The following is a 23,986-nucleotide window of genomic DNA, read 5'->3' as shown; positions in this document are numbered from 1 at the left end:
CTGCTTTTATTAAAAATAGAAGCAAACTTCAACGTTTTAAAAATCATGGACATTGAATGTAATATTTCGTTGGTAGAACTTTACCTATTTCTAGCGACGTTTGCTCCGAAATAGTCTCCCCATTTTCAAGTAACGAATTTTTCTGACAAAATTTTAACTCTCCAAAAATCTCTTTTTCTCCCCTCTCGTTGAAAATATTTTTTCCACTCTAATCCCCACAATTTTAAACTCAGCATGACAGGGAAGTGCTATTAAACGATAAAGAATTAGCATTAGAATTAGAAAATAATTATTTTTAGTTTCGGGGAAATTATACGCACTCGAACCTAACATTATATTTTGTTTAAAAATGTTTTTTCGCTTCATACAGAGCACAGAGAGGAAACTGTCCGAGTTTTACTTGGAGGCACAGTGTATGCATAAAAGAAAAAATAATTCACGGCATGGGAATGATGTACCATTTAAATGTCAGGCGATACCCCGGCGATCATTACGGCCGCCGGCGGCGTTTTTCGAACGGGAACGATGACGCTGGAAACTGGGACGCGAATTTTCGAAAGAGCAAAATCAAAAACGGAAGAAAATTCGTATCGCGTGATCGTTCTACGTAGGAGTAGCCCCGAGACGTCTCCGAGAAAACGGTCCATTAAAACAAACGCGTGGACCGGTCTGAGGAGATCCGTTCAACGACGCCGCTTAAAGAGATATTAATTATTCGACTTCTAAGCCCTTCATTATTCACATAACTGGAACTCCGGCTGCGCTGGCTCCGGAATACGTTTGAGGGAAGAAGAAAGAATCGCGAGCGCAGAAAAAAAGGAGCAGAAAGAGAAAGAGAGGAACTAGGCTGGATGGCGACGGGGAGCAGTCGGACTGGTGGTGGGTTTCGCGGGGACGGCGAGAGGGTTGACGGACGAAGAAAGGAAAGAGGAACACCTAGCCTTTAAAACACGCGCGTTATAGTCGCTTAGGAGAGCGAAGGCTAGAGAGAGAGAGAGAGAGAGAGAGGGAGTTGGAAGCAGAGCGAAAGGGAGACGGCAAAGAGCAGAGAAAGAAAGGGGTGGGATCGTGGTAGAGGGTGGCGAAGGGGAGGAAGAGGTAAAGAAACCAAGAGCTAGGAACAGGTATACAGGGTGAGGCGCCAGAAACAGGCCACCTGAATAACTGAATTTTTCAATTTCAACTTCAACTTCATTTTCAACTTCAATTTTTCAATTTCAACTTTAAATTCAACTCTTCCATTTCAACTTCAATTTCAACTCCAATTTCAATTCTTCCATTTCAAATTCAATTTTTCAATTTCATTTCGTTAATATCAACTTCAATTTCAATATCAACTCTTCAACTTCGATTTTTCAATTTCAACATTAATTTCAACTCTTCCATTTCAACTTCAATTTTTCAATTTCATTTCGTTAATATCAACTTCCATTTCAACATCAACCCTTCAGTTTCAAATTCAACTTCAATTTCAATATCAACCCTCTAACTTCAGTTTCAACTTCAACTTCAATATCAACCCTTCAACTTCAATTTCAATTTCGACTCTTCAATTTCAATTTTTTAATTTCAACGTCAATTTTTCAATTTCATTCTCAACGTCAATTGTTCAATTTCAATTTCAACTCTTCAATTTACACTATCAAGTAAACGCTAACGTCTTACAATTAGTACGACAGTAATGTTATTTTAGAGTTATTTAAATTGAAATATCTCCTGAACTATTAACTCTTCGACATACATGGGTACTTATGGATACTTGTTTATAACGAATGTCCAACTGTATCGATTGATGTATAAAAAAATACCTCATTCCATTAAAAAAAAAATGAAGTTGACCTTCACATGTCCCATACGCGTCCACCTACAAAAAAGCTACTAACATCTAATTAATGCTCCCTCGAAACCAAGCAAGTTCCATGTGAGATGCATTTCTTCCTAACACCAATAGCAGCCGAGTTATTCAGGTGGCCTGTTTCTTGCGCCTCACCCTGTATAAAAGAGAGAGAGAAAAAGAGACAGACTCTGTGGGAAGATACAGAGAGGGAGGGGTAGGGGTTGAAGTATATATATATATATATATATATCAGCGAGAGGGTTGGGTCGCGAAGCTGCTGCTGCTGCTGCAGCTGCAACTGCAGTTGCTGAAGGGTGAGGCGCGCGGCAGAGGACAGGAGGAGAAACGGAAGCGTGGGCTCGCAGATCGATAGCCGCGCGCCCGTGCAACCGAAGCTCACTTCGCGTCGCCAACCACGACGTCGACGACGACATCCTAGTAGTCGTCGTCTCCTTCGTCGTCGTCGTCGTCGACGGCGACGTCGTCATCGCTGACGTATCCCACGCCGTTCCGCGGCGCAGACGTCAATACGCTCTCTCGCACGTGCAACGTTTTCTCATCGTCCAAAAGCGCGAGCTTTATCGTGGAAACGACGGACAATGGTCGAGCCTCTTTCAACCCGCTCTCCCCCCGTTCTTTTTTCCGTCCCTTTCTCTCCCGTTTTTGTTCGTCTCGTCCGCTTTTCTCTTTCCCTGGAAAACGAGGGAGAGAGAGGGACCCCGCTTTTCCGTTCCTTTTTTTCCTTTTCGTCCTTTAATGGATGCGTGTTTTGTGTGTATGTGTTTTTTTGCTCCTCTCTCCTCTCCGTCCCTCTTTCCGGCTTTCTCTCCGCTCCTTTTTTTCATGCGACGATTTAACGAGTCGGAAAATTTCAGAGCTGAGTGGGTGCTCTCGCGACCGACGCCGCGCGCCGCTGACGGATGGGAGGGTTGAATGGGGGATACAGGCTTCAGTTGAAAATTTAATTTTTAATTCGCCGGCTTGTGAAGAAGTCCGACGCCAGCTTCATGCCTCTCTTTTTCCTGTTTTCGGGGCTTAGGCATGCCATCGCTTGACAGTGTCCGCGTGTCTTTGGGATTCGGTCTTTTGCGAATGATTAACCGCGAATGTAGAACTCGACCAACAATCTCGTTTTTGCTTGTGACTGTTTGGAATTTCTTCCTGTGACAAGGGAGCTTACGCAGCGAGCCGGTTTACGGACTGTGTATACAAATTGTCATGAGAAACTGTAACGTTCTATTTTAAAAAATGTTAATTTTTAACATATTTTTTGAAAAATTCGTTCACTCCAAAAGATTCGCCATTCAACGACTCACAAATTGAAATTTGAAATCGTCTAATAGCTTAGAGAGAGAGAGAGAGAGAGAGAGAGAGAGAGAGAGAGGGGATATTCGATAAAATAGATTTTTCAACCCCCACTTTGTTGGCAGCTACATGCAAACCATAAAAAAATGAAGAAGTTTTGTTATTGGATTACGCGGCATATTTACTCTTCACACTGTTCGGCGACCGAGGCAGTTCGAGCTGTTGGGCCCCTCGCGGGGTATCCCCCTCAGTGGACGGGGAAGGCGACCTGACCAAAATCCTACAACTCCGTCCGACTTGGATCAAGACTTTATTACTGTACCATTCCTAGAATTGTGGACCGAAACTTTAACTTATTTAATTTATCGCAGCAGATTTTGAAAGGTTCATTATTGCATTTTTATAGTTCGGGTTTGAGATTGTTTGCCGTGTTCACAGAGTCTCTTTCTTTCGGAGTAATGTAATGACTCGGATCACGCACTGTGGACGTTGTTTGTTTCGTAACAGATAAAAAGCGAGCGAGCGAGCGACGGGGTGTAAAGAACCGACGGAGATAATTGACCGCCGAGACGAGACGAATGAGAATAGATGATTCCGACAAGTCAAGGCACGAAGACGTAATAGAATGTTGATATCGTGCACAGCGCTATGTTTATAAATACCGCGGCGCGGTCGATATCAAATATTTACCGTTTCACTGGTGGCTGACTCGAAAAAATGTTCACGCATTGTTGTGGTTACATTATATCGCGTTCAATGTATCGTTGCGAGAATTATGCAATCTCTGTATTGCAACTATGTCAGAAATATTCGCCAGCGGATATAATGAATTATATAATTTCGTTTGAATACGTAATTAGCCGCGGACACAGCAGACCAGTGGTGCTCTACATTTTTCCGCAATAGACACGCCGTTGAATAATTAACTCGTTGTCTATTACAATAATAATGCATGAATGTTGTACAATAATGGTCAATAATTGTAAACTGCTAAATCCAACAGACTCCAGAACAGTTCTAGTCAATTTTCAATTTTTTCTTAATTTTGTCTTTCAAAAATTCCTTAAAAAAATTCGACAAAAATAGGAAACTTCAGTTTTCACGAATCGTCGTAGAATATGATAGCTGTAACAAAAATACGAACTGATAGATAGATTTGTCTTTTCTCGGTAGGGGTAACATGAATATAGTTGATGGTGGGGGAACTGGTACACTGGTAGTGGAAGTCGTGAAGTAAATAAACATTAAATAAATTCGTCGTGTTATTTCCATCGTTTAAACAGTCGCCGTAATTATTTTCCCAAAATCGAAAGCTTTCGTAAATAATTGTTCACAGCAGAAAACCGATTTCTCGAATCTGATTTTCCGCCGATGGCAGCGGTACAGACGTGTAATATGAAACCCATTGAAATTTCGACGCGATTTCAATATCCGCAGAAATTTCTGTACAAGCGTGGCGGTTGGTGTTCACAGATTCCACGAGGACGATCCTCCGACTCGCATTCCGAATGAATGCCGCGGCAGCCCCGCGCACGTATTCGGCTCGATACGCCATTAACGATAGGTCAAACGATATTGTCCGTGGAAATGTGAATCGGAGAAAAACACGCGGAGAGAGAAGGGGTTCTCCAGTCGTGCGCACTGCGCACGTTTCTATGGGTCCTGTAAATAGGGCTTTCGGACGAAAGTGATATTTCGAGTTGTTATCGCTGGAATCGAGGGGAAACACTTACCCCCTCTATGCCGGAGAAGTCACGTGACGTTGTGACGTATGCACGATAGAGACGAGACGCGTCACGTGTTAGCTTCGTGGAGGGGGAAGGTAGAGTGGGGAGACTTAATCCGCGGACTCTATTCTTGAACTGTTAAAACGATATTGTGGACCACCGTGACCCTGTGAGAACGTGATCGCAAGTGGAAGCGCCGCGCATGGGTCCGACAATGGGTTTCGCGATTCATATCGAGATATCTCGCTTTAAGGAGTTTCAGCCGGCGCGGCGCGGCCCGTTAACCGAGCTCACGCACGTACAGTAAGGAGCATAACTGACTCCACACATTTTAAATCAGAACAACTTTTATATGAATGGACCAAACGACTTCAATTTTTCTGGAAGGCTAGAAGAATTAGTTTAGTAGATGATGTGTAAAAAATATGTTGAAAAAGTGCATTTGGACGGAATTGTGGCAAATAATAGTAAAAATTGATTTTTGCAACTTCTTTACTTGGGCCTATATAAATTGTATACGCTCTGAAAATGTCATTGAAATTGGTTAATTGGTTTACGAGTTATAAACGATCAAAAGTGGTAATTTCTAGTGCACCATAAAGTGGCAAGTTTTACCAGTTTTGATCGATTATAACTCGTAAACCGATTAACCAATTTTAATGAAATTTTCGGAGCGTATATCATTTATACCAGTTGACAAGATACATTGTTTAAATTTTCGTTATTGGGCCAGTCAAATTTTAGTACTGTTTTTCACAATTTCGACCAAATGCATTTTTTCAACTTATTGTTTAGACGTCATTTACTAAACTAATTGTTCTTGTTGTTTATGCAAAGTAAAAATTGTCTGCATCGATCGCATTTAACGTTATTTCTTCCCGTAATAATTAATACGAATAGAGACATCTCTCTTGTATCTTGAATTCCATCTTCTGAATTTCGCTGTGAATGCATAAAGATCCTTAGTCTAGCGATCAGCCTTGTACGTAATGTGCGTTTTTCTTCTGAACTTGCTACATAGTATTTGCGTGCCGTTATTACGAACGGTAATATCGTTTTTTCTGCTGTCGGACTTATTACCCAGCATCCGTGTTGAACACGCCGGATAAAATTCAAGGATCGAAGGTTCTCAGGCGTTAACAGGTGACGCAGAAAACTGACTGCACGGTGCCGGCGGTATCCGCTAGCTAGAACCGTCTACGTCTGGTAGTTGCGGATTGGAATCGCGCGCGGGGCGGCGTTATCTCGGAAAAGTTTCAATATTTAACAGAAGCAGGAAGGCGGCGATAGGAAGAAAGATTATCGAGCGGCAATTTCCCGAGTCAACCGACTGCCATACTGCGAGTGGATGTAGGACAGCATGGCAAGAACGGCACTCTTGGCTCGTCACACTCGTTACCAATTTAGATGTGTCCATTCGAATGCATCTCTACACACGCATTCTGTCGCTAGACTCATTAGCGGGCTACTCGCAAATGACTCGGAGCTTCTGCGCGATCGATCCGCTTGCTAATGAGATCGGCCACTATTTTCTTCTTAATTTATGCGATTAGTGCTGACGGCGCGGCGCCATCGCGGCATTTCTTCTTCCCCGAAATTCAATTATATCCCGAAAATTGATTTCGCCGGTTTCAAATCTGACCCTCTATGACTAGCTTGTAATATTCTCGTCTGATTACTTCTATCGGTTGGGTTAGGTCAGATTTGTGTAACATTTTATTTTTCACGATGGAAGCTTGTTTCACTCTGTTTCGAACTGCTAAAATGATATTGCGGATCACTATGACCCTTTGAAAAATCCGGAAGCATAACATTGCCGATTTTATATGTATTGCAGTTTTTCAGAGTACACCACGTTTATATTATTATTAGCCTGCGGGTCTTTATGGGTTTATGAAGAAGTTGGTTGGGTGAAATATGAAACAGTGAAAGAGAGTGGAAAAATTTCAGAATACTGCGATGTTGTTTTTAATGTAACGAAGTCGCTAAGGGATGAAATCAATTTCCATTTTATTCCTGCTTCTCAAAATAAATGCAAAACATTTTTATTTGGCATAAAGATCCGCAGTCTAACTGTTATGTTAGTCTCATCATGATTATCAACGTGTATTTTTGTCAGATTTTTCGTATTACGCGAACACGTTTAAAAAAATTCGAATTGAAGTTTTGGATAAAAATTCAATAATGAAATATTGTCCTCAATCTTTTCAGAATTTTTTATACAGTGTACTTTTCACATAGTCAAGTGGGAAACAAGTTTTAATGTTTGTTTCGCGGTGGTCGACGTCGATGAATCGCGCTCGAATTGTTTGGGAATTGTCTGCGCGTCTTCGCCGCTCCGTCGAATGCGTATTTCGTGAATGTAAATGGAAAAATGAGTTGGTAGCAGCGAGCAGCGGTCGCGATGCGTGCCGTGGCGAGCGCCGGAATCCTCAGAAAGTCGCGTCGCTGCGGATTTGCTGCGGGAGAACGGCGCAGGGGGAAAAAGCGAAGAGAACGAAGGCGAATTTCGCGGAGCAGGTGGCACGTCGAAGGGAGGAGGAAAGGGGATCTGTTACGCAACCGAGCAGCCAACGCGTGCACGATGTTTTCGTGGACCCTTTCTCCCCTTTCTCCGCTGAGCGTCGCGTCGCGTCGTTGGAATCGCACCAACGCGACAGACACGCGAAAGTTTTCGATCCGATGTTTTGCAATCGCCGCGCGCGTCACAGCTGACCAACTGTTCGCCGTTCCCCGCGGCTCCTTTTCATCCGATTCCCCTTCCGTTCTCTCGAAACTTCTCATTTTTCTCGCTGAAACGCTGCTTCCTCTTTTTCGCAAATGTCAATGTTTCCTGCTTGATAGTGCAACACTCTCGGCTCTCCCGCTTAGAGGCAAGTCGAGCTAACGAAATTTGTCAGAGTTTCTTCTAAAACTCGCTTTTAACATCAACTTTTCCACTGTTGACGCGATAAAATTTCGAGAAAAGTTCTTCTTCGACAGAGAAGATGAGGATTCTTAAATATGAAAATGCATTTTTGATTTCGTAGCATTATAGCTGACTTGCTCTACGATGTTATGACCTTGAGCCGATAAATTTCTGCTTGTTTTTTGTGTATAACAATGTTAGGATAGGTCAGGTCGAGCTTTTTTGAGTTTTAGCATGAGCTGTCGATGAAACGGAAGATCGATACAGATCCGCGGATCACAGGTCTCCGTTCGTTGCCTCGGTAAATTAGCGTGGACGTTTTTTAGGTGGGGTGAAAGTGCGATCGACGATACGATCAATGTGCAAAAACTACGAAGGTTTCTGTTTATTAAGGTCGTTCCAAAGGTTTATGGAAGACGTCCGAGTTTTTTTTTCGTTACTGGAACCGTCTGAACGTAGAAAGCCAGGGGAAAGGGCATTGTAGCTCGAGACGAACGATAAGATTGCGTAAGGCGAGTCTGACGACTATGACTACGACTCGGCTCTTGCTATGACGTGATCACCATACAACCGTGATCATTAATGTCCGCGGCGTGCCGACACGAATTGTAAAGTTAGAATAATGTTTTATGGTGTACTGGCGTAACGGTTTCTCGGTATTTTTAGCGCGGATACCCTGAAACTGTGGGAAAACGACGCAGCTAAAGATAACCACTCTTTTTTTGTCAATATAATCAGAAAATATAAATAGTGCGTGTATTATGTGTAGCTTTTATCGCTTTCGATGTATAGTTACTGCACTGCGGATCTTTATGCAATTATGGCTTTTGAAAATTTTCAAACAGTGCTACGATATAAAATATGACAGAATTTAGCACGATTTTCATTGATTTCTGATCTAAAAAGGCTTCTGCGACAGAAAATCAAATTCCATTTCATTCCACTTTCTTAAAATTCGTCTACAAACATTGCAAATTGCATAAACATCGCAGTCTAATAAATAGTAGACTGCTTTATGCATTTATGGTATCTGGAAATTTTAAAGAAATGCTTAATTTTACAAAAATTAAAAATTGTAAGGACATCCGCAGTCTACTAATTACTACACTGCGGTACTTTATGCAAAATAGAAATATTTTGTGACGATTGCGGGCTGCAGGAGTTGAATAAAAATTCACTTGATCCCTTAATCGATTTTTTACGTTGAAAACGTCATAAGAATATTCTTGGATTTTTCGAATTTTTGACTGTTTCATTTTTTTCACCCAGCCAGATGCTTTATAAATGCATAAAAATGCATAAAAAGATATTTTGTTCATTTTACCTTGCGAAATACTAGATTCCAGGCTTAAGCAATGGTTGCCCCGGCTTAGTGTTAGAATCTCCATCATGTTTATCGCTTACTCCTTCCACTTTATCAGTTTTGGTTACTCGATAAGATAAAAATGTACTCGGTTGTACTATTGGCTTCCGCCATTTTGCTGCACCTTGGCGTATGTCAAGCAGTATTTATTTTCTGCAACAATACTCGCCAATGTTCCTCGATAAAATTAACAATTTGACAAATTCTGACAGATGCTGTTCCAAAGCTCGTTTCTTGAAAAGTAACTTAATCATCAATTTCAAACAACTATTTAATTCAATTAAACTCTTGACTGTTGAAATGTAAAAATGTAAACGCCAGTATACTCGTCATGTGGGAAAAGAAGTTTGCGTTTGCTATTGAATCAAATTTTAACTGCAATGTAGTATGCGAAAAAAAGCAGTACAATAATGCTAGTTTAAAAACAATTAGTCATACGAATGCACGTTCTTAAAACGAAACAGTCAACAGGGGTCATGATGTTTCAAACATGACGTTACTGGGAATATTAAACTTCGTTGTGGTAACATGAGAAACGATTAAGCATTCAACTAATATACATGTTAGCATTGGTAATACCCAATTCGCGTAATCTCTGTATTTTACGTAAACTAGACCAAATTAACTTCACGCATGTCGATCTTCGCGAAGATAAGATGTTAAGAGACTTATTTATAGAAATTATATGCTGAATTACTTTAAGCACGTTGTTATACGGAATTTTGTGAAATCAAGAACGCTGTAATTACAAAAGTTCCGTCGTTTGAGCTGATGAGTTCAACGTTTGATGATGTTTGACAGAGAATATTTAGTAAAAGATTCAACGCCACGATTTAATTTAGTTTCAGGAAGCTAACTTTATATAATAAAATACTCTGTGATCAATTATACGAAATAAAAATGTGTGCACTGCTCTTTTATTAGTAATAAAAAATGCAAATGGCTGTTGCAGGCCGAAAATCATGAAAAATTGCAATTTTTACCATTTTTGATCGTTTACAATTCGCAAACAAATCAGCTAATTTCAATGAAATTTTCAGAGAAGAAAGTTGTAAAAATCAATTTTTACTATCGTTTTTCACAATTCCGTCCAAATGCATTTACTAAACTAATTCTTCCAGCCTTCCAGAGAAATTGAAGTCGCTCGTTCCATTGATAAAAAAGATGTTCTGATTGAAAGTGTGTGGAATCAGTTATGCTGCTTACTGTATAAAAGTGAAATATAATCTAATCGCAACAAACAAACGGAAATAGAAATTGATTTCCTTACAGGTGGACGTAATAAAATCATTTATAAATGCTTCTGATATATTTTTACAATCTCCCTGCTTCTCCCATTTGACGTAAATCCGTAAAATATTCCCGGTCTAGTTATAATCTTGCGCATTTCCGGTGCAATAGTTAATTACTTGCCGTTAATATGTTCAAACAACCAACTTCCTGGTCAACTGGTAGCATATATACATATCTATCGTGTATAATATAAAATACATATATTGGAAAAAGGAGCGAAACGTTAGCATGCAGCTAATATTTATCGAAGCGAGAGGAAATGAATATTGCTAATTTAATGCATAATTAAAGAAACTATTTAAAAATGTCGGGCGACGGTGGACTGCCGCGAATAAAATTGACGTGGAGTGAAACCGCGCGACAGTGGTTGAATAAATCGGAGGAAGATTGAATAAATCGGGAAGATTCTATTCAGTTTTTCGCTATCTCGCATAGTTTCCCAGATATCCGCGCTCAAAGTTCTCTAATTGTGCTGTGGAGTTCTTTTTCACAATTCGGGAGCTATGAGCGCGAATATCTCGGAAACTATGCGTCCTAGCGGTAAGAACATTCTATACAAAATTAAAGCTGACAATACGTGCCATAAGATTGGTTCTACAGTAAATTCTCTATAAACGCGAACGCATCGTGATCCTACTTTTTTCGAGCTTCAAAGGCCGAGCCGAACGTAGAGAAGGACAGCGCGTGTAAAGCGAGACCACGCGCGGGCCTTTGAACTGTGCCGGCGACTGCGACTCTCTGCGTCTCTTTCTTTCACATACGCTGTCCTTCCTTGCGCTCGACACTTTCATCGTCAATTAAACCACTAAATTCTGCTTAAATTATATCGTGTTTGGTATCATTCTAATCAGAAAAATGCCAGAAATAAGGTAGTGAAAATCCCATAACAGAATCATGGAAAATGAAGAAGTTTGACTGTGGTGTTACGTTATGATGACTCACGGGCGCGTTTGAACTGTGCCGACGACTGCGACTCTCCGCGTCGCGTTAGTAGTGGTTCACACCGATATACCGAGCCGAGTCAGTGTATTAGTTTGGAGGGGATATTTTTTTCGTGTTTATCGTTGAAAGATTTTCGCGTTTATAGAGAATTTACTGTATTCAGTTTTTCGCTATCTCGCGAAGATATTCGGGGGAAGAACCAGTTCTCGGTGAAAAATGTATCAGACCGACATATGACAGGAGGGGCGAGGGGGGGCGGGTCGGGGAGGAGGGTTGAAACGGGAAAGAAATTCGAGTGGGCGAGAGTGCCGCTTGTGATAGGATTGCTGGTAGCCAGGCGCAGCGACCAGTAACCTAACATTGACCCGCCGTTCTCGCGAACAACCACTTAGAAAATAAATTTACCGCAATCGGCTCGTTACGAGCGAGTGGTGTAACGGGTCGATTCCTTGCACGGAGTCGCGGGAAATCGCGAACGGCTCTGCACGGAGCGACTCGACAGCGACGCGTCGTCGCGCGTATCCTCGAGGCGAGTTTTCCAGCCGGCTCGTATAAATAAACGCCGCGCCGCGCCGCGCGCCGCCGCTACGAGATCGGACTATCGTGTTCACGCAGGATGCGATTACGTAAAACGACCCTCTCTCTTTCTCCGTGCGCGCGAGCTGGAAAGCGCGAAGTTCGCGTACTCGAGCGCGAAATCGCGCGCGTCGACGAAACCCGCAGCGTCGCGACGCGCGGCCGCCGGGTAAACACGACGATCGATTTCTCCACCCGGCCCTGCCCTGCCCTGCCTTGCCCAACCCAGCTTCTCTGTCCACGCTACCCTACACGCCGCGCCGCGACGTTGCGACGCTGACAGAGTTCCTTTTCATGTACGTGCATAAGTGCAAGCGCGATTCACCGCGGCGAAAAAGTTCGCCGGACACGGAACCCTCGGATCCCCAAACCCGGAAAACTCATCGCGTCAAGAGAAACAGTTCAGATTCCAGGGAAACGTCGATCCGTTCTTTCGCGCCGGTTTCTACAACAGTGCTGTAAGGAATTCAATTACAGTGGAACTCCGTTTAGATGAATTCAACTTCTGCCGAGCGAAACGTGCACTTCTATTAACCCTCTGCACTCGAAGCTGTTTCAACCCGAGAATTAAACGTCTCATTTTTTCAAATTTTCTGCATATGAAATTGGTATATTTAATAACCTAAACAATATTTTGAAAAATGGAGTCACCTCTCGAGGGCTAAGTTATCTAATTAATTACTAAACATTTAAGTATTGTATGAGGTACTATATCAATCTCATATCCATGAAATGGAAAAAATCATGCACAATGAAACTATTCTATAATATTAAATCTTTAATCTAATTTTAATATCTCGGACCATAGCTAATATCCCTAGAAGCATTTGTGGGTGGGCAACGATTGGGAGCTGGTTGGGATACGGCGAAAATTTATGACGTCGGGGGCCTATAATTATTATAGTTGGCTAATTAACAAGAAATTTACGTATCTCTGCCGTGCAGGTGTCACAATAACTCGTGACGCTTCCGGCATAGCGAGGGTAACTCTTTCCCCTCGATTCGAGTCAGTAGTGGGAGACAGGTGGACTCCTACTATACATATACGAACCACCCGATTATGTGAACCAACTTGTCTCCCGACAGGTTCATGCACAGTTACTCACATAATTGATCACTCACACTTTAGATCAAAATAACTTTCTTATGAATGGACCGAACGACTTCAATTTCTCAGCGAGGCTGGAAGAATTGGTTTAGTAAATGCATTTGGACGGAGAATTGTGAAAAACAATAGTAAAAATTGATTTTTACAACTTTTTTTAGCTGGGCCTATATAAATTATATACGCTCTGAAAATTTCATCGAAATTAGTTGATTGGTTTGCGAATTATAAACGATCAAAAGTGGTAATTTCTAGTGTAGCATAAAGTGGCAAGTTTTACCATTTTTCATCTAGTACATTTGTCGTTTACTTCTAAAACAGTCGTAGAATGGCGATAAATAGGTTAAGAAGATTATGTTTTTGTTTCTACTCGATTATCTCAAAGTTAACAGGTTATGTAAATTCGTTTTTACTTCCAGTACTATTGTGTAATAACGTTACAACCCCGTTGCAGGAGAAAAAGCTACATTTATAAATAAAGAAAGGAACTATTGACTAACCCGTGCTCTCATTTTTTCATATATATATGTATATATATTATAGTTTAAAAAATTTATTATAATTTATATTAATTATTATAGTACATGTGTTATGAAATAGCAAAACAATTTTACGTGAACGAATATCGAATCTGAGAAACAAATCTGGAAATGCAGCAGATTATTTTCAGTGTTACTTTAATTACATGTTGAACAACATTTTCGATTAGTTAATCAACCGAAGGAAACGATCAAATCAAGGCGAGAAAAACGACAGTGGAAAAACTCGATTGCGTCCGCATCGATTAGCACATAACTTGATCTCTAATCCTTTAAAAAAAAACCGACGGATGCTCGCTCTTAAAGGCTCATGTTCCTCGAGAGAAAATTGCAGCGTATAATTTGATTCATGGATTACTAAATGGCATCGCGACGATTAACAGGGAAAATACTTTTCTTCGTTAAATATTTATTGTATCGATTACTATGTTCCAGATGTTCTCATGCAAAAAGAATAAACTTTCTGTTGTGGGCGTTGAAGAAAGTTCCACGTGACTTATTGAATAGTTTACTGAAATCTAGAGAAACGCGTAACATTTTACGCCAGAATTTATTTATATAACTTTAGCTAGACACAATAACTATATATAGTTGAAATTAATCTTGATCTCTCGATTACGACATTGTAAACATTCATTTACATATTACGTGATAAAACATGTTTGTGAGTGAAAATTATCTTCAATTTTGACATGTTACGAGATTTCGTTGGAATAGAATGCGCTAGACTCCCGTGCAACGCGATCGAAATTTGTATTTTCTTGAAAGGGCGATTCTTGAGGCGGTTTTCACTAATTTTTCTTTTGCGAAAATCTTCTCCGCGGTTTTTTCAATTTCAATTCGTTAATTTCTACTCTTCAATTTCAATTTCAACATCAATTTTTCCATTTCAACTCTTCAATTTCAATTTTTCAATTTCAACGTCAGTTTTTCAATTTCAATTTTTCAATTTCAATTCGTTAATTTCAACTCTGCAATTTCAATTTCAACATCAATTTTTCCATTTCAACTTCAATTTCAACGTGAATTTTTCAATTTCAATTTTTCAATTTCAACGTCAGTTTTTCAATTTCAATTCCAATTCCGGCTTCGACAAATTTTTTCCTTTGCGAAAATCTTCTCCGCGGTTTTGTTACGGAGTTATTCACCAAAAACGCGGACCAATCATGGCGCGCAGCATTGGTCCACGTTTTTCGCAGATACAACTTTAACGTTAACAAGCTAGCGAAGAACGTTTTCGCAAAGGAAAAACTTACTTCGATCATCTCCCTATCAAGGAAGTACAAGGTTTTTGGGGGACCTACTGTATATTAAGTACAGTCTAAACAATTGGTTTGTACTTTCGTATAAAGCACATACAGATTTTAGACAGTTTTTTAAATGCGTTGTCCTCCTTAAACAAATAACATGTTGTATCGCAGCGAAAGTTAAAGCTTTCGTATAAAGCACATACAGATTTTAGACAGTTTTCTAATGCGTTGTCCTCCTTGAACAAATGACACGTTGTATCGCAGCGAAAGTTAAAGCTTTCGTATAAAACACATACAGATTTTAGACAGTTTTTTTAATGCGTTGTACTCCTTAAACAAATGACATGTTGTATCGCAGCGAAAGTTGAAACTTTCGTATAAAACGCAAACAGATTTTGAACAGTTTTTTGATCGCGTCGTAAACAAACGACACGTTGTGTCGCTGGGAAAGTTCGAACAACGTGGCTGTGACAAAAGTTGGCGAAAACCGGAGGCGGGTGTAGAGCGGTTGCGCGCGTGTCTGGGAAGAGCTGGCGATCCGAGCCGAAGATTGCGCGGCTAAATAGTCGGATGTCATGGTGACATTTAATCGTAGTTCGACAGCTAGACAAGAGAAAAAGGTAGAAGCCACGGGGCTGGCAACGTTCGCGGCATCGTGTTTCCTCAATTAACTCTGGCAAGGGAAAAGAGTCAGCTCGCGGCGAGGATCGTATCGATCGCGATGCTTCTGGTTACACCGAACCAAGCGCGCGCGCGGTCTTGTAACCGGTTATTTTTACTGAAACGCGGCGAATGTGAATTTTTAAAACCCGGCTCGCTTCAGAGAGAAAAAGCGCGACAAAGAGAGGGAGAGACGGAGAGAGAGAGCACTAGTTACTCGGGGCGCGACTTTTCAAGCATCCGAGAAAAAAAAGGAGAAGCAAAGAAATATACAACGTGTCGGATTTCGGATGAGAGCGCTTTTCAGGGAATTTTCGAGTTTGCGGACGGCGGCGCGGCGCGGCGGTGGAAGGGAGAAAAAATCGTGCACGAGTCGGGAAGAGAGGATCGGTAGCGAGATCGCGACGAAAGCCGCGAATGAGAACCGCTGCAGCTAGCAGCCTTGGCTGAAGTTGTCGAACCCGCGACCCAGTTACACGCTCGTGCCAACACAAACGCGTCTCTCACCCACACCTCTCGGAGGTGCATGCACTGTGCAGTGCACGCCGATGCGCGCACAACTCCCCTCCCACTCGGTCGCTCCCCCCCTTTCTCTCTCTCTCTCTCTCTATGTAACTCTCTGGCACCGTCCGCCGTCTTTTTCTCGACCCTCTTTTTCCAGCCCCGATGCCTCTCCGTCCCTCTTTCCACAGACAAACACACATTCAAGCGCGTGCACACGTTTTCCCCGTCTTCCTCGCCGCATTTTCTCTCCCCCGACGTTTTCCCCTCCGCCCCGCCGTCACCCCCTGCTCCCATACTCCTCTTTCCCACCCGTTTTCTCCGCCACAGTATTCCCCGTGTCTCTATCCGCGTGTCACACGCTCTGGCCCACTCTCCACCTTTCGCACCCCCTCCCCCGGCTAGAATCACGCCGCGATGCGGGCACACGCACGTATTCCTCGTCGCCCCGCGCACTTTCCTCGACTTTCCTCCTCGCAGCAGACCGCCACGCCGCGCCGCGCCGTCGAACCGATATACGATGCAACGCGATGCACGCGCACGGAGTTACGCGGCTCCGAATCATCTCAACCCCCTCGATCACTAGTTTCAACCACCATTCTTCTCTCTAGATGGTACTCCTTCCTTTTTCTACTGCGGCCAAACTATTTTTCGTGTTTACATAGTTCCGAGAAAAATTGGGCTAATGTAATTATATCTGGGGAACGCTGCGGGCTAGCGCTGTGTGTTACCAGGGCCGCTGGACATTTTGCGGCAAGGAAAATCGCTGGGGCGGGAGAGGCCGAATTTTATTTTTTTTTTTCGCTTATTCTTTAGTGGAGATCGATCGACACTCCAAGGTTCACGAAAATCAACGATTCACTTGAAATGCTTCGATCACCGCCATTTGTTGGTCATCGGACAGCGGATTTTACGCATTCGTGAGAAAAATGCGTTGGTGTAAAGCATTAGAAGAATTTTAAAATACAAGAAAATATATGTTTCGACAATTTTAGATGGATCTATTTCAAAAAGTTACTTCGAATGACTCGGGGACCACCCCTTTCAAGGTTTTCCCATATTCTTAGGACACCCTGTATTTCACCTAGCCAGTTTCTTCGTAGTCATTAGGAAAAGAGAAGGAAACTTCTACTCTGTTTCTGTTTGGTGCAACCGATGCAGACAATTTGTGCACAAATAAACGTTGATCTTATTATCCATCGTAGAAATATGTGATTTGAACTGGCAGCGATTAAAGAACATTTGTAACACTAGATCCGGAATATACCCAATGATTCATTCCTCTTGAATTGGTATCACAGCAGCGAAAGATGCATGCTATTAATTATGGAAATTTCGTAGTCCAGAAGATTATCGAACTCGACCACTTTCATTTAGAGTACATTGCACTCGGGGCGACTTGAACGTCAGAAAATTATGCACGCGGAGTTCTGCGTTTCGGCATCGAAGGATTTTAGCATTTCAAAGACGCAAGCGGAAAACCGTCGTCCAATCGACGGTAATCAAATTTCCTAGCAGCAGAAACGAAATATTTCAGACGGACGTTTTCACGTTATTACCGAAAGTAGAAGCTCAGGTAAAGTTTCTCCTCGAAACAAACAGCAAGCAGAATATGATATTCCGCCTGTCACAGAGGATCCGACTGCCGTTTAAATAATTACCTCTTCCGAAGAAAGTAAAATAAACTTCTTTACTGTATTCCGCAAACGACAAACCGGGACACCGCGCTGTGAAAAGGAAAACAGTTTGCTTAACTTCCAACGTTTCCGCGTGATGCAATTTTCGCGGAGTACCTTTGAACGCGTTTAAACCATCGGGTCTGTTTTCCTTTGAATAACGAGATTGTACTGCGATATTTTCAATCGCTCGTGTTAAACCTCCGTACGCTATGCCGGATTAACAGATTTTTATTTTTTTTTACTATGATGCATTGTATACAAAATTCTGAAAAAAATCGAGAACAATGGTATCTCCAAAACTTCAATAAGAAATATGCATTTGTTTCGCAAAAGATACACATTAGTAATCACGCTGAGAATTTTATGCAAAATAAAAATTGCAAGAAAGGGAAACCGAATTCGATGTTATTTCTTCCCTTAATGATGTTAATAGAGGAGAAATTATGTATTGACATCTTCAATTTTGCAAATTTTCCAACAATCTTCAATTTCATCTATTCAATTTTTCTGTAAATGCATAAAGATCCGCAGTGTAATTAATAACATGAACGTGGTACTCTGAGAACTTCGATAAACAATCGGCAATGTTGCGATTCCGGATTTTTAAAAAAATCGATTTTACAACCGAAAATTCTGAAATAATTCACTGTCATGTGTGCTGTTAGGTAGAATGCTCAGGAATTTTTTCGTAGGTTTTCGTTCAGCAGAACAAGAGAAATAGAGCATTGTGATTAAACCATGCTCGCAGAGGGCTGTCTTTGAGAGCCCTATATCGAATGGTGTGACCATTTCATCCGGCTACACCATTTGCTTGTTTGTTGTTATCATAAAAAATGGCTAAAAGTTTCAATAGGTACATATTGTCATTTTGTAACTGTTAATGTATTATTAGTAAAAATAGAAACTGTTTTCATTAATTGCAGGACATGGCAACCAGATAGGAATTTATTTCTCTCTCGAGGGGCTTTCTGAAGATGTGAAAAATGTATCGAAACTCTTAAATTCTTGTAATCTTTTTATTGTTTGCAACTACAGCCCCCCCCCCATTTCTGCCATAAATGCAAAAAATCCGCAGTTTCTTTCTACAATTTTCGTGCACAGAATCGAGAATGACGTTGTTTAATTGGTGAACTAGTCTCCGAAAGTTTGTGTGATCGAACGAATACGCGTGCTAATTTGTAGGAAATAAATAACGGCAGGAAGGATCTCGGGGGATAAAAATTGGCGCCCCTACCGCAGCGAATCCCAGATTCTAATATTCAATAAAGCGAATGCCGGGAAGTTGAATAAAGAAAGGAATCGCACGGTAGGAGTTCGCGTCTAAACCAGAGTCGCCAGATTAAGACTTGCGCCCCCCACTCTGCCTTCCCCTTCTACGGCGCTGTTCCCCACGCAACCGGCATGTGCAGGCAGAGAGAGAGGGGGAAACTCTTTCCCCTCGATTCGCGCTCCCTCCCCTCGTTTGGCGAGTTCGATCTAAACAGACTTCCGCGGAGTGAATAAGTTACGATAATGTCGAGAGCGGAATACGACGCAGACGGCGCGGCGCGGCGCGTCGTGAATTCTCTGTCCAAACGAAATAATAGCTGAAAAAGTCCAAGTCGGTTGCGAAAGAGCATTCTATATTAGTTCGTGTGAACGTAATACGAGTTTCTTCTAAAAAAAGAACTCGAACACGTACATAGCTGCGCTCAGCCACGTTAGAACGTTACAAAGTGGCCGTCCGTCCACTAGCATCGTAATGCCATCGTACCCGCTCCCTTTACGTAATACGATCACACGGATGATCCTCGTCGTCGTCGTCGTCGTCGTCATCCCGTTCCGCCCAGACTGCTACCCCGCGGGGGAAATTATGCGGAGCTGTATTCAAATTATAGTGCGTCCAGATAGTCTCGCGTCACACACCCCATTCCCGCCATTTATCGGCACGTTACATTGTAGCCGCCGCTCATAATGGAGGTTCTCCGCTCTAACAACATGGCCGCGTCATTGTCTGTTTTCCACGACTTTCCTCCGTCTCGTCTCGTCCCGTCCCGTCTCGTCTCGTCTCCTCTGCTAGCTCGCCGCATCGGCTGTGCGCTGCACGCCGCTGCAGCCGCGGTATTAGATGCACAAACAATGGTCAGGCTCGAGTTACTCTTCCGTGGACGTCCAACTACGAGAACAATGTGATTTTAACACTAGAACTACCAAACTAGTCAAAATGACCTATTTTCTACGTTTTTCATCTCATCGATGACGAGACAGCCAGTCTTTGTGCAAAGTAATAAATGTTTTGCAATGATCGTGGCAAGCAGGAATAACGTAAAAATTGATTTCATCCCTTAACGACTTTGTTTCGTTAAAAGCAACGTTACGACGTTCTTTTACTGCTTCATATTTCGTCCAATTTCTTCATAAATGCATCAAGATCCGATATGTCTATCGATGACACTGCCAACCCGATTTTCATATCGTTGAAATAAACGCCTACGTTTAATAATTAAATTGTCGGCTGACAGTGATAACGTAATTTAGTTGATCGGGTTAAACATCAGTCGAAAAAAGAACATTGAAAAAATTAGTGTCTTTATTGAAATATTCACAGTAGTTGGACCAATCAATAACACGTCTAGACGTAGCAAGCAGGACGCTTGAGAGGACCTCCACACATCCGACCACGTGACTTATTATGCATGCATGTCATACTTCTCACCTCGGTCGACCAAATGCTATCGTTACAATTGATGACATGTGTCACTGTACAGGGTTTTCCAAATTCGCCCGTCGAGCATACTTAATTCATCCTACAAGTAGAACTAGAAACATGTAAACACAGTTGACAGTTTTTTATTTACAGTTTAAAAATATTTGTATAAACATATGACTCGTTAGTACTTTAGCAAAACATACAATTAATCTCGTAAAAGTATGAATAATCTCGGCCAATTGCGTACTGAACTTTTTCTCTATCTATTTTTACTTCACCAGAGCTGCCAGATCAGGGGAATCGACTCGAATTGAGGGGAACAGAGTTACCCCCCCCCCTCTCTCTCTCTGCCAGTAACGGATCAGTCACGTGACACTGAGATGTATGTACGACGCGTGGGGGAACAGCGTCGTAGAAGGGGAAGCTAGAGTGAGGAGACAAGAAGAATTCAAGCTTTTGTTTTACTGTCAGAATACACACGCTTGAGTACAGGAAAATGGTCATTGAAATTTCATTAATAATCATCTGACATGTTTACTGTGGTCTAGAATAGAGTATGATACTGCACAATTGAAAAATCGTTTCGCCACGGACAGGTGAAAGACGTAACTGCTCCCTAACTTTCAATTGTCATGCCATAAGCGTGGTGCATGTCAATCTCTCGCCGCACAGGTGTCCCCGTCATATTCTATCAATTATAAATTCGATTGCAGCTAAACTTTCTCATGTGTCTTTGATATATATATAGACGAACAAATATTCTGCCACCTGGGAATCAAACCTATATACCTTTTTCATAGAACAGACACAAACAAATTTTAGTCAATATAATATAGACATAATTTAGTATAGACGTACTATAGACTACGTATAAAAAGCTTAAATGAATACTTCATTTGTCTTCCACGTTTCAAACATAATTCATCTCTTTGCAAATTTCTTCTTTGAAAATGAACAATTACGGTAAAGCCTTGATCTAAGAAAACGGAAAATATCGCCTCCACTGCGGGGCAATCTTCTTTATTTATCATTATTATTTTATGCAACTTTCGCTAACTTATTTGGGGCATTTTTGTGATTAATATGACACTAAACACGATATGATTTCAACTGTATTCAGGGGTTTAATTGACGGTAATAGTAGAACCACAGGATCTAAGAAACAGCACGGACCCGAGGGTTTTTCTTAGATCAAGGCTGCACTGTACCAAGGTAGCGGTGCAATATTTTCAAGTAATACTTATTCAGAACCAGTGAACAGTATCTAATCGACAGGGAAGGCGGATAATTGTTGTGGATTTGAAAAAAAAAAGAAGCATAAAATCGATTACGGAGGTGAGCGACTCGACTTCGTCCACGAAAGTAAACTTCGCGTGTGGACATCTCGTGAAATTCGAAGCAGCATGGTCAAATATTGTGTTTCGCGAATTCGTCCTGCAGAGAACAGTGTGTATAGTAGCTCCATCCGATGCAGGTCAGTGGGTCGTGGTTGAAATTTTCAAGATAAACAGCGCGGCGGATTGCATTTTTTAAAATTCATGTCTCAATCCGTTCCCATCCGCGTAAACCGCCGTAAAGATTTCACGTGCAGCGCTTGCTCCCGACTAAAAAATCCCCGAATTGCATTCAACATGGTTTGAATGGGTTCTGGAGGGAAGCAATAAATTTTTTAATGTGTACCGATGCTTTTCGGCCTGGCCCTGCGTTCCCACGACTTCCGTGTTCAACTTCCGTTAATTGATTAGTAGACAGCTTTATGCAAAATAAAAATGTTCTACCTGAACGGCAGCGAACTGGAAAGAAATAGAAATTGATTTTGTTTCTCGATATGTTCAATACTGCATTTTTAAATATACTTGTAACGTCCTTACCGATTTATATTAATACACATTTATATTAATAATGTAAACAACATTTTGAATGATGGTGGAGATTCAGAGTGCGAATGGTTAATGTATTCTACGAACGGTTGAAAATGATGAGAGCAGTCCATGTCCATGCGTTTGGAAATGGAATCGCGGGTTGCATAATGTTAGACCGACACATGGCTGACACGAATTTCTGACGTGGACAGCGTCGCGAGACTTCCGGATATGAAAACTACATAGCTGCTACCGAGATTGATCCGTTGTCGTTCCTCCGGCGTGATTACTAAGTCCGTGCGAGTTATTTTGAGATAATCAATAGAAGCACCTTTGTTCTCACCCCGTAGAAGTCGGACATTTACCCGAGTCATTCGAGTTATATCCCTTCTTTGTGAGGGAGCTCCGACGTGTTCCGTGGTTTTCATTCCGCTATTTTTTTCCACGCACACATCGAACTGTTCACAATTTCCATTTTTATTCATCTCCCTACACTATACACTTTAGCGAAACAATACGTCGTCGTACGACACGGCGAAAAACGCTCAAGGGAAATAATAACTTAAAAGCTTTATTATTCACGATCGTATTATTTAGCGACTAATTATACACGAACAAATGAAGACTGGCAGACTCTCTGAAAGTGTGCAACGCGATGCTGCCATTTTCTATGTTGCTCGTGTAACCGAACCGATGAAACATCGCTACGGAGCGCTCGAGATTTCAGTAAATACAGACTTTCATGCACAGACACGCGTGGATCGATATCTAATATTAGATAGAACTCTTTGTCCGCGGAAAAAACACAGTACTCTTGTCTTAGGAGAGCATTCTCTCCGATAAATTAATCTCCGTGTATGATCTCCGGATGCAGAAACGCGTGACGATCGAACGTCGCGTCGGTTAAGGGGGTAGTATACCCTCGATTTGTAACTAGAAAATACCTAGAATATTACTAGAAAAATGGCTCGAAACATGGGTTTGCGCGCTGTCGGTTTTCGTCCTTATTTCAGAAAATTTTGGGCTGAGTGAGGGCTTATTCTAAAGAGGAAGGTTAAACACACTGCGCCCTGGTTACGAGGTTAACGAGATTATGTTTATAACTAATAATATTAGTGTCCAAAGTAGAGAAAAAATCTAGGAAAAAAAACCAGCACATTTCAATGCATTTTTCTGTCTCCAAAAGACTTTATGACTTATGAGATGACCAGGGCGCAGCGCGTTGAACCTTCCTCTTTAGAATGAGCCCTCACACAGCCCAAACTTTGCTCAAATAAGGACAAAAACCGACAGCGCGCAGACCCACTTTTTCGGACCCAAAATCTAGTAAGATCCTAGTAAATAGCAAATATCTAGCAAATAACTAGAATCTTACCAGATTTTCGATCGAAAAAGTGGGTCTGCGCGCTGTCGGTTTTTGTCCTTATTTGAGCAAAGTTTGGGCTGTGTGAGGGCTCATTCTAAAGAGGAAGGTTCAACGCGCTGCGCCCTGGTCATCTCATAAGTCATAAAGTCTTTTGGAGACAGAAAAATGCATTGAAATGTGCTGGTTTTTTTTCCTAGATTTTTTCTCTACTTTGGGCCCTCATATTATTAGTTATAAACATAATCTCGTTAACCTCGTAACCAGGGCGCAGTGTGTTTAACCTTCCTCTTTAGAATAAGCCCTCGCTCAGCCCAAAATTTTCTGAAATAAGGACGAAAACCGACAGCGCGCAAACCCATGTTTCGAGCCATTTTTCTAGTAAGA

General features: G+C 41.7%; 1 protein-coding gene across 9 annotated transcripts in view; it reads left to right on the top strand.

Moving 5' to 3' along the window:
* The window catches only part of Hr3 (nuclear hormone receptor 3 ROR-beta), a 179,198-nt gene that overhangs the window by 100,140 nt on the left and 55,072 nt on the right, over nt 1-23,986 (top strand). The gene's annotated exons all lie outside the window — the stretch shown is intronic.

The sequence above is a fragment of the Lasioglossum baleicum genome, chromosome 17 (assembly GCF_051020765.1).
Source record: "Lasioglossum baleicum chromosome 17, iyLasBale1, whole genome shotgun sequence".
NCBI lineage: Eukaryota > Metazoa > Arthropoda > Insecta > Hymenoptera > Halictidae > Lasioglossum > Lasioglossum baleicum.
This window is presented reverse-complemented; position numbering and strand designations above follow the sequence as displayed.